Source organism: Schistocerca americana, chromosome 7 (assembly GCF_021461395.2).
Source record: "Schistocerca americana isolate TAMUIC-IGC-003095 chromosome 7, iqSchAmer2.1, whole genome shotgun sequence".
Taxonomy (NCBI): domain Eukaryota; kingdom Metazoa; phylum Arthropoda; class Insecta; order Orthoptera; family Acrididae; genus Schistocerca; species Schistocerca americana.
The window spans coordinates 478,180,790-478,191,557 of record NC_060125.1 but is presented as its reverse complement, the minus strand read 5'-3'; the positions used below and the strand labels follow the sequence as shown (position 1 = coordinate 478,191,557).

General features: G+C 42.1%; 1 pseudogene; it reads left to right on the top strand.

Annotated features, from left to right (window-relative positions):
- The first annotated feature begins 7,235 nt into the window (after positions 1-7,235).
- LOC124623401 lies at positions 7,236-7,353 on the top strand (annotated as a pseudogene).
- The last annotated feature ends 3,415 nt before the right edge of the window (positions 7,354-10,768 follow it).

The window sequence follows — 10,768 nt, the reverse complement described above, 5'->3', positions numbered from 1 at the left end:
AGCTTCGGCTTACCAATGTTGTCCCTTGCGTCCGGTTTTCTCTGGAGTTGTACCATTAGCCTCCAGATCCATCCACACATCACATTGTTGCTTCCAATGTGCCTCGCAACAGTTTCTTTCTGCGAAACCTGTATCCACTATTACATACAATTAGTTTCCAGTCTACACAAATACTGTACAATACATAACACAAAATCATTGACTTGTTTCTGTTATGAAACATAATTTTCTTGTAAGATGCACTCACCAGTGAGGTCATTTATCTTTACATTTATTATTGTTCTAGTTGTACAATCACCCAAGATGCTCACTTATTTACTCTTATCATTCTGATCATGTACAAGGTTAACGTTAATCATAAATGAACATATTTCTCAACCTATGTAATTTAATTATTAAATATGTGGTGGCACCTATATACCTATGAAAAAATACAGATCACAATGTTAATAATTGTAAATACTACTTGTTAAACTACTGGCAAGTAGCCTAACTACAACCCTGTTCAGAGTACTATACTGTCGTCGGGTATAACAAGATCGTCCGATCTCATGGCTCTTGGTTTCGTCGTGGATGTCATCGTGATCATCTGTGAACAATAAAGTGCATGTCTGCACTTAACATACATGAATGAATGATTAGGCAGGCCTCTTCCTCACTTCATGTTTCGACGTGCTTGCTGTGGACAATCATAAACTACATAGCGAGTTTAGTACAAAATTACTGATACTTTGTTTAATCATACAGTCGTGTATTTCTTTCAGGTTTTACTCAGTAACACCTTCTCTGTCACTGTCCTTTTTCCAGAGCTGCTGCTATTACCTTTATCTGTCATTAACTCTTCCTTTTATGTTGATAAAGTTACATCTTATTTAATTAGTGGTTCTGCAAATATAAATATTTTAGTGCATTTTATAAAATCACTGCTCAGCAACACAACTGCCATGCCCTTATGTATTACCAACAATGTCATGTGCTTAGAACGTATACCATTTCTTACTTTCTTTTCTTAATTTTTACGTGTCAGTATCCCCTTATTACTTCTATTTCATGTCGCTATAACACTCAAACAATATTTTGGTGTACCCATATGGTGCCCCTCAGAACTGGCCACCATGCACACAATTCTTCCACCTCTCTTAACAGCATAAATACAACACTTACATACATAACTAACGGTTGACACTCGCATAGCCACGTGGAGCAGGCCAGCAAGTGAACTCTCGTTTCTCTGAATGGAGAGAAATCATATTTGGATGACACACCTGCGTGTCACCGCAAACCACTACTAGTAAGTCACTCATTTGTGACCCCATTGCTAAATGTGGAAAACAGATACTCATTTTATGAAGTAGTTCTAAAATCTTTTGAAAATGCAGACATTCCTTGCAAATACGTTTCACATAAATTAGGTAATAAATTTATCTATTCACCCATCTTTAAAACATTTTTCCAGTACCAAACATTTCTCATTTTTACTTTATTCCTTCATGGACAGATAGCACATCTTAAACTCCAGACACCTTTTAAATTGTATGCTCAGCTTACTGTGCACATACTTATAGCCTACACAAAGAAACATACCCTAATTTTCTCACTCTCATTATCCTGCCCTTTTATGCACTATAGGACCCTTTTTAACATGATAATAGCACAGCAGATATTGATAAATCTACATGTTCCTTCATTGCAATAACTTAATTGCTAACTATGCACAATATACTTTAATTTCGCCATAAAAGCTCACATTAATTCATCCTCCTTATTCTATAAATGGCTTGAAATGGCTCTTATGTTGGAGTCCCAAAGATTTTCCTGAAGTCACAGACTAAGGTCCCTAAAATGGAACGTGTAATTAGTTCCTAGGTGTCATCCAACTGGGAACTAATTACATGTGGAGTCCGACAAGGTTCCATTACCAGATACCAAGTTCGTTTTGTTTGCTGATGATACAAACATTGTAAGGAATAGCAAATCAAGTGTAGTCCTAGAAAGATCGGCTAGTAAAATATATGTGGATATTAATCACTGATTCCTAGCCAATGTCTTGTCACTAAACTTTGAAAAAGCACTCTACGTGCATTTCAGAACTTGTAAGAAGTGTCCCACGAGTATATGCGTAACATACGATGACAAGCAGATAGAAGAAGTGGACAGTGTTGAATTCTTGGGATTACAGCTTGATAATAAATTCAACTGGGAGGAGCACAGCACAAAACTGCTGAAGCATCTTAACAAATCTCTATTTGCAATGCGAATTGTGTCACACATAGGGCATATAAAAATGAAAAAGCTGGCATACTAAGCTTAATTTCATTCTATAATGTCATGTGGGATTATTTTTTAGGGTAATTCATCAAGCCAAGCTAAAGTTTTCCGCACACAAATACTTTCAGTAAGAGGTATATGTGGTGTGAACTCAAGAACATCCAATTTCTCATGAAGTTAGATTAGCTTTGATTTTATTATCTTTAATTATTTTGATTGGTAATTTTAAGATGTTTGATTCTATAAATTGGCAGGTTTATTGTTGATTTATTATTATTTCTTTCACCTTAGCTTTAGCTTGTTTTGCTTCTTGTTTAGCTGAAATTAATCGTACCCCTTTTGATTTTACTGAAGGTGAGTCTGAGTTAGTTTCAGGTTTTAATATTGAATATGGTGCGGGTTTTAAGAGCTGTCACTTAAAAAAATCTGAGGCATTGCTCTTCATCACGCATTTCCATATTACAACACGGCAGAACGTAGCACGTATGGATTTCCTATCTAACGGCTTTCTGGGAGAACAAAAATTTAATTTTAGTCCACCCTAAAATTACAGATGTGAAGGTAACTCTGTGGGCTACACTTTTGCCGACGAAACAGTTTAACCGATTTTAATGGAACGTTCTTTTAAGTCAGTGAATATAAACTAAGTTAAAAATAATTAATTTTTTTCTATAATGTACATGTCGTATAATGCTCAGCTACTTCAGTAGCACGATTCATTGATGCCCGCTCTTGTCCATGTCCCTCTGCGCGCTCCGCTGGGTAGTGACATTGCGGTTGGCGCGACATAGCTTGTTGAGGCAGTTTTGACAGGGGAGAGGAGGCACTCGTCACGTATTATGCTTAACCGAAAGCAGAAACACGTAAGGGTAGTTGCCGTTATTGCACACACAAATATTACAAAATTAGCGCCTCATCGAACTGCAAATTATTTATTTCCTTTCTTCCTCAGTTTAGCACTATTTATTAATTTTCGAAATTCCTCACTTTATTTTAATGTCCATCTTGATTCCTTATAAGAGGCATCCATTTAGTAGTAGGTAATAAATATTTTGTAAATAACAGTAATTTATCTAATTTATTTTTGATAACATGATTGTAAATTAAGCAGTTTATTATCTTTTTCTTCGTTATCCGTTTCTCTATGAATATTTTTCCTGAGTTTTCTAAGTAACTATTGATAAAGGAAGTTGCTCTCCTTATCATTTCACAAAAATACTATTAAATTGAGTAGTGGTTCAGCTTTAATTGTTCCTTTGGTTCTTTAACAACCTTTTCCTATTTTTTAGCTTCTAAAATGTTTTCAGTCTTTCTAAAACCACCTTTCAATCTATTTTTTAAATTTGATAGTTGTACTATATTTTCGAGTATTACTTTTCTTAAAGGTGGTATATTTCAATGGAATGCTGACAACGCTTGTACGCATGTGGGGGACTGGGAGTGCTTGTAGATTACTACACAGTGTGACAAAATTACTGATATGCAAGTGCAGATGCAAGAATCTACTAAAAACTAAACTGAACTCCTCCCGACTGGTCTCCGCGTCATCCTCAGCCCACAGACGTCACTGGATTCGGATATGGAGCGGCATGTGGTCAGCACACCGCTCTCCTGCCCGTCTGTCAATTTACGCTATCGTAGCCGCGACTTCTCAGTCACGAGCTAAGGGCACCCCACTTACCAACAGCGCTGGACAGACCGGATGGTCACCCATCCAAGTGTTAACGCAGCCCGGCAGCGCTTAGCTTCGCTAATCTGACGGGATCCGGTGTTACCTCTGCGTCAAGGCCGTTGGCCAGGAAACTACTAGCATTTCATGCAATTATTGTCCGAATTTAAAATTTAAAATACTGTCATAGTCTATTCATGAATAAATATAATCTTACGTTCATGCAGTAAGTCAAGTGTTCAAGTTAGAAAATGTAGTGAAGCTGTTTAATTCACAGCTCCCAAATTACACAGTCTACATCCATGCAGTATTTGAGAATGACATCACTTAGCACCCTCCAATAAATTTTGCAGTTATTTCAACGCTTTTAAACCTTTTTCTCGTAGATGCACCCCACTAAATAACTAAGAGAAGAATACTTTACGCTGTTCATGCACTAAGACTTTAGTATAAGGCAAGACGTATTCGTTTTTTACTTCTTTACTACTATCTCTATTCGCAACAAACTTTGAAGACACTATCTCCACATACCACTGAATGACTGCAGACTTACAATGTCGTACGACACAGAGATCATGTGATGTCACGTATTTTCTTAAAACGAAGCACAAACAACTAGTTCACAGTCTTTCAACGTTTGATAATGAGAGCACTAAGCGATTTCTGACAGGCTTTAAACATGTTGTTTTAAAAGTCGCATTTAGATTCTTTACAGAATCGGGCTGGAGGGGGTGGCTTCATTAATACTAAATATCAATTAATGATGCATCAAAGCAAGAAACAGAGGGACTCGAGAATGAAGGTTCAGCCGCTCTGCTGGTTCTTCTATATTGAGAGATGGTTGGTTGGTTGGTTGTTGCGGGGAAGGAGACCAGACAGCGAGGTCATCGGTCTCATCGGATTAGGGAAGGACGGGGAAGGAAGTCGGCCGTGCCCTTTGAAAGGAACCATCCCGGCATTTGCCTGGAGCGATTTAGGGAAATCACGGAAAACCTAAATCAGGATGGCCGGACGCGGGATTGAACCGTCGTCCTCCCGAATGCGAGTCCAGGGTCTAACCACTGCGCCACCTCGCTCGGTCTATATTGAGAGAAACAGGTCATTAAAACTGGCTACATTTCCTTAAGAGCTGTGGTTAGTGGAAGGCAAGCCGTCGAACCTGTGGTATCTGGAACTAACCAGACTTTCAAGGCACAACATTAAGGGCCGCTACTACAGGCGACTAATGGTGTTAGGAACCTCTGTGAAACGAATATGTCGACAAGTCCGGTCCCTTGACAAAAATTCGATAAATTGATAAAATTAAACGTGTTTTGGCACACTCGACAAATTGTAGCTACGCAATCACTGTAATTCGAGTGTCGTGGCTATCTGCCAGTCGGTAGTTCGAATATGTCGTCGACATTTCCGTACTTCTTTCGTCGTTCAACTCTCCGCGATAATTTCATTTCTTAATCAATTGTTAATCCAATACAGCACGTCAATGAGTTATAAAAACGGCTTCAAAGAAGTACATGACTTTCCCTCTCGCAGAAAATAGCAGATTATTGGGCCGTGTAATATCGAATTAAATCAAGGATTTAGATAAAATTCACTGGATTCCGTCATCAAAGCAGCCGATAAACCTGAAGCAGAATGGTGGGGTTGTAGAATTAGTGCTTGCAAGGTGAGTTGCCAGGTGCTGAAGAATGATCACTTAAACGACTCAGTCTGTGAACATCGGAAAACATACCTGTATGGCGTTAACAGCCATTTGCTGTTAGTCTCGACGTTGGAGTGTTTACCACTAATGAGGAGATAAAAAGATATAATATCATTTAAGATGGTGAACGGTATTGATGGCGCAGTTTGTTCAGCGTGGAAAAATGATTTAAAAAGCCTACTTCAAAATACGATTCCGTCGATTTTGTTCAATACTGAGGAAACGGGAATTTTACGAAATTTCTCTCGTGACTGCAAATTGGCTGTTAAAGATGAAAAACGTTTTAGTGGAAACATAGCAAAGAAACAATATCTCTGTCGTTTAGAGAGAACATGGATGATTCTCAGAAACTAAAACTTCTTTTGGTAGCTAAAGCTGATAACCTTCAAGGGTATCAGAGCATTCCCTGTATCTTGGGGCTACAACAAAAAGGTATGGATATCGATAGACTAGTCCAACGGATCGCTGTTGAGGCTGGAGAAATACCTGAAAAACAGAAACCAGATTCGTTCCGTTTCTTTACATTTGCGTAATTCACCTCTGGATAAAGTGAGACTTCATTTGCTTCTTCCAAGCACCTCTTAGAAACTGCAGCCGTTTGGCCAGGTAATATTTCATGATGATATAACTTTGTACGCAAAGAATTTGTGACGACGGTGTTGGATAATACTGCAGATGGTCACAGGCCCTAAATAATGGTTTTGATAGCTATAACCATGGCTGATAATGCAACGAAGAATGTCACACCGGCGACAGTATCCAACAGTTTCATGAAATGCAGTTTCATGGAGCTACAGAATCAACTGAAACGGCAGGCGAAGGAGAAATACAATCAGGTTTCCACGATACATGAGTACTTCTTCCTGACTGAGAAAATAATGTCGCATTAGATGATCTCGTACATTTCGATAGTCATGTCGAAGTGTGCTGTCCCTTTACTGACGGTGAAATTTTGCCTGTCCCTGGTCATAAGAACGATGTCGCAGTGAAAGGAGAGGCAGAATCGACTCCACTTGCGAATACAAAAGAGGCAAAGTTGTCACTTTTAATTCAGTTTCTGAAGTGAATTCTCAAATTAGACTCTTCCTTGATTAGTCCTTGATCACTGAAACTTTCGTTAAATCGAGCTCTCAACTATCCTTTATTTGGGGTGCCATGTACTTCAAATTTTTGATATTCGATTTGAGAAATAGCCCTCGATACCACCTCTGAGACAGTTGATGGACATTAAAACCTTAAATCAGTGACGGAAGTGGTCGAAATACTTCCTGAAATTATGTAACCACACTGATTGAAAAAAAAAAACACCAAAAATTATTGATTTATTGGTTGAATGATTTGGGGGAGGGGACCAAACAGCGACGTCATCGGTCTCGTCGGATTAGGGAAGGATGGGGAAGGAATTCGACTGCAACCTTTCAAAGGACCCATCCCGGCATTCGCCTGAAGTGATTTTGGGAAATCACGGAAAACCGAAATCAAAATGGCCGCACGCGGGTCTAAACCGTCGTCCTCCAGAATGCGAGTCAGTATGCTAACCACTGCGCCGCCTCACTCGATCAAAATTAAGTAATCCAGAGTAATAACATTTCGGAGGCCAACGGCCTTGCCGCAGTGGTAACACCGGTTCCCGTCAGATCACCGAAGTTAATCGCTGTTGGGCTGGGCTAGCACTTGGATGGGTGACCATCCGGTCTGCCGAGAGCTGTTGGCAAGCGGCGTGCACTCAGCCCTTGTGAGGCAAACTGAGGAGCTACTTGTTTGAAAAGTAGCGGCTCTGGTCTCTGAAAGTGACATACGGCTGGGAGAGCAGTGTGCTGAACACATGCCCCTCCATAACCGCATCCAGTGACCTCAGGGGCTGAGGATGACAAGGCGGCCGGTCGGCACCTTTGGGTCTTCATGGCCTGTGCGGGAGAAGCTTTTTGATAATATTTCGGGAAACACTTGTCTGGGTAACATATTTAACTAATTAACATTGCAAGATCACAGGTTAATGTAAGAGCGAAATAAACCATTGCAAATGTCAATGCTGGCACATTAATGACCGTTGTGAGCGCCAGACAGTTAAATGTCAGCATGAACACTTGCATGCATTGTGTTGTACAGCTCCCGGATTCCGTGTGTGGGATGGCGTTCCATGGCTGTTGTACATGATCCGTCAATACAAGGCGGTTAATGCCGTTCGTGGATGACTCTGGAGTTGTCGGCCGATGATGTCCCATATGTGCTCGATTGGAGGCAGTTCTGGTGACCGATCAGACACTTTGTAGACCATGTTGGACCACAACAGCGGTATGTGGGCGATCGTTATCCTATTGGATAACACCCAGTGACATGTTATTCATGAACAGTAGCACAACAAGGTGAATCACCAGACTGGCATCAAATTTGTATTCAGATTGCATGGGATAACCATGAGAGTGCTCCTGCTGTCACACGAAATCGCACCCACACCGTAACTCCAGGTATAGGTCCAGTGTGTCTATCACCTAGATGGGTTCGTTGCAGGTCCTCAACTCGCATTCGGGAGGACGGCAGTTCAATCCCGCGTCCAGCCATCCTGATTTAGGTTTTCCGTGATTTCCCTAAATCGCTCCAGGCAAATGCCGGGATGGTTCCTTTGAAAGGGCACGGCCGGCTTCCTTCCCCGTCCTTCCCTAATCCGATGAGACCGGTGACCTCGCTGTCTGGTCTCCTCCCCCAAACAATCCAAAAAAATCCTCAACTGGCCACCTTGTAACCAACACACGGCCATCGTTGGCACCGAGACAGATCCACCTTTCACCAGAAATCACAACAGACCTCCATCCTATCCTCCAGGGACATCTCACTTGACAACAATGAACTCGCAAATGGATGTGGTTTGAGCCACTGGAATATATGCTGCAGGGCGTCTGGCTCCGAGTGTCCTTGAAGAAACCGGTTTGAAACAGTTCGTTGTGTCACTGTGGTACCAACTCCTGCTCGAATTGTTGCTGCAGATGAAGTAAGATGCGGCAGAGCCATACAGGATGGTCGTTCCTCTTTTTACGAGAGAACGTTCTCGTGACCACTACTGCCAGCAACCGGGTGTAGTGTCTAAATTCCTGCTAAATTTTTCTGCAGTATCTCAGAAGGAACATCCAGCTTCTCGTAGCCCTATTACATGACCTCGTTAAAAGTCAGTGAGTTGTTGATCATGGCGTCTTTGTCACCTCAAAGCCATTCATGACTAAAATCAACTCAAGACGTCAAATCTCAAAGGTAACCAGATATCACGACCGTTACAGCGTGTATATAAACCAAACCCATTAGCGCCACTCTTATGCTACTGGCACGAAATCTGAATATACAAGGGTGAGTCAAACGAAAACCTTAAATTAGTAATAACAAATCGAAATTTCGCTTCGTTATCCTGTAAGTTGGGAAGCGTGCTGCAAACTGTTGCGACTTGGCAAGACAGCCGAGCCACTAGGAGGTGAAGCCGAAAGGCACGCGTTTAAGCTCACGCAGGCTGGCGTGAGGTCTGGAACAGTTAAAGGATTTGAATCCAGCAAATAAAGTACGTAGCTGTTGGAATACTTAACTTTAATCCATAATTGGTGAACATCGGTCTGACTGTACATGCATCATAAGATAAATAGCAATTGATGATGGCGCCTTGCTAGGTCGTAGCAAAACGTAGCTGAAGGCTATGCTAACTATCGTCTCGGCAAATGAGAGCGTAATTTGTCAGTGAACCATCGCTAGCAAAGTCGGCTGTACAACTGGGCGAGTGCTAGGAAGTCTCTCTAGACCTGCCGTGTGGCGACGCTCGGTCTGCAATCACTGACAGTGGCGACACGCGGGTCCGAGGTATACTAACGGACCGCGGCCGATTTAAAGGCTATCACCTATCAAGTGTGGTGTCTGGCGGTGACACCACACAAGCAGTGTGCAGAATGGCCTGTAGGTGGCAGCTTAATGCAGATGCACACGTACCGTCGCAGTATCAGTATAAAGATGGCCGCCCCACTTGCGACTTGCACCATGGAAGAACAGCGTCCTGTTATTCGGTTTTTGCGTAGTGAAGGTGTGAAACCTATTGTAATTCACCGGCGAATGAAGGATCAGTACGGTGATGCATGTTTGTCACAGCAGCAAGTCTACGAATGGAGTAGAAAGTTCGCAAATGCTGCGACTTCAGTGTAAGATGCTCATCGTCAGGTCGAGCACAACCAGTTGTGACTCCACAGAACATTGCAGGAGTTGAAGCCATAGTGAAGGAAAACTGCCGAGTGACACTGAATGACATTGCAGCATGCTTATAGATTGGTCATGGGTCAGTACACCACATTGTACATGATGTGCTCCAGTTTCACAAACTGTCTGCAAGATGGGTGCCACGGCAGCTGATTCCTGAAATGTGAGAACGAGGTGATGATGCTTGTGAAGAACTTCTTCGGTGCTTTGAACGAGAAGGTGATGGCTTCCTTGCAAGAATCGTTACTGGGGACGGAATCTGGGTTCACTTCCACCAGCCGGCCGCGGTGGTCTAGCGGTTCTAGGCGCTCAGTCTGGAGCCGCGGGACTGCTACGGTCGCAGGTTCGAATCCTGCCTCGGGCATGGATGTGTGTGATGTCCTTAGGTTAGTTAGGTTTAAGTAGTTCTAAGTTCTAGGGGCCTGATGACCACAGATGTTAAGTCCCATAGTGCTCAGAGCCATTTGAACCATTTTTTCACTTCCACCAAATGGAAACGAAGACAGCGCAAGGAATGGCGCCATTCCTCATGACCAAAACCAAAGAAGTTTCGAACAGAACCAGCAGCAGGGAAGGTTACGCTGACTCTCTTTTGGGACGCAAAAGGCGTAATTTTGGTGCATTACAAGCCTAGAGGGACCATTGTCACCAGTGCATCATAAACAGATCTCCTAAAAAGTCATTTGCGGCGGGCAATCAAATCAAAGCGACGTGGATTGCTGTCAGCAGGTGTGTTTTTGCAACATGATAATGCAATGTCCACACTGCCCATACAACAGTTGCAAAAATCACAGATGTGCATTTTGAGTGTCTTATTCATCCAACATACTCACCAGACCTTGCCCCCAGTGATTTCCATAGTCTGGACCACTCAAAGACGCAATGGGAGGAAAGAAGTTCCGTTC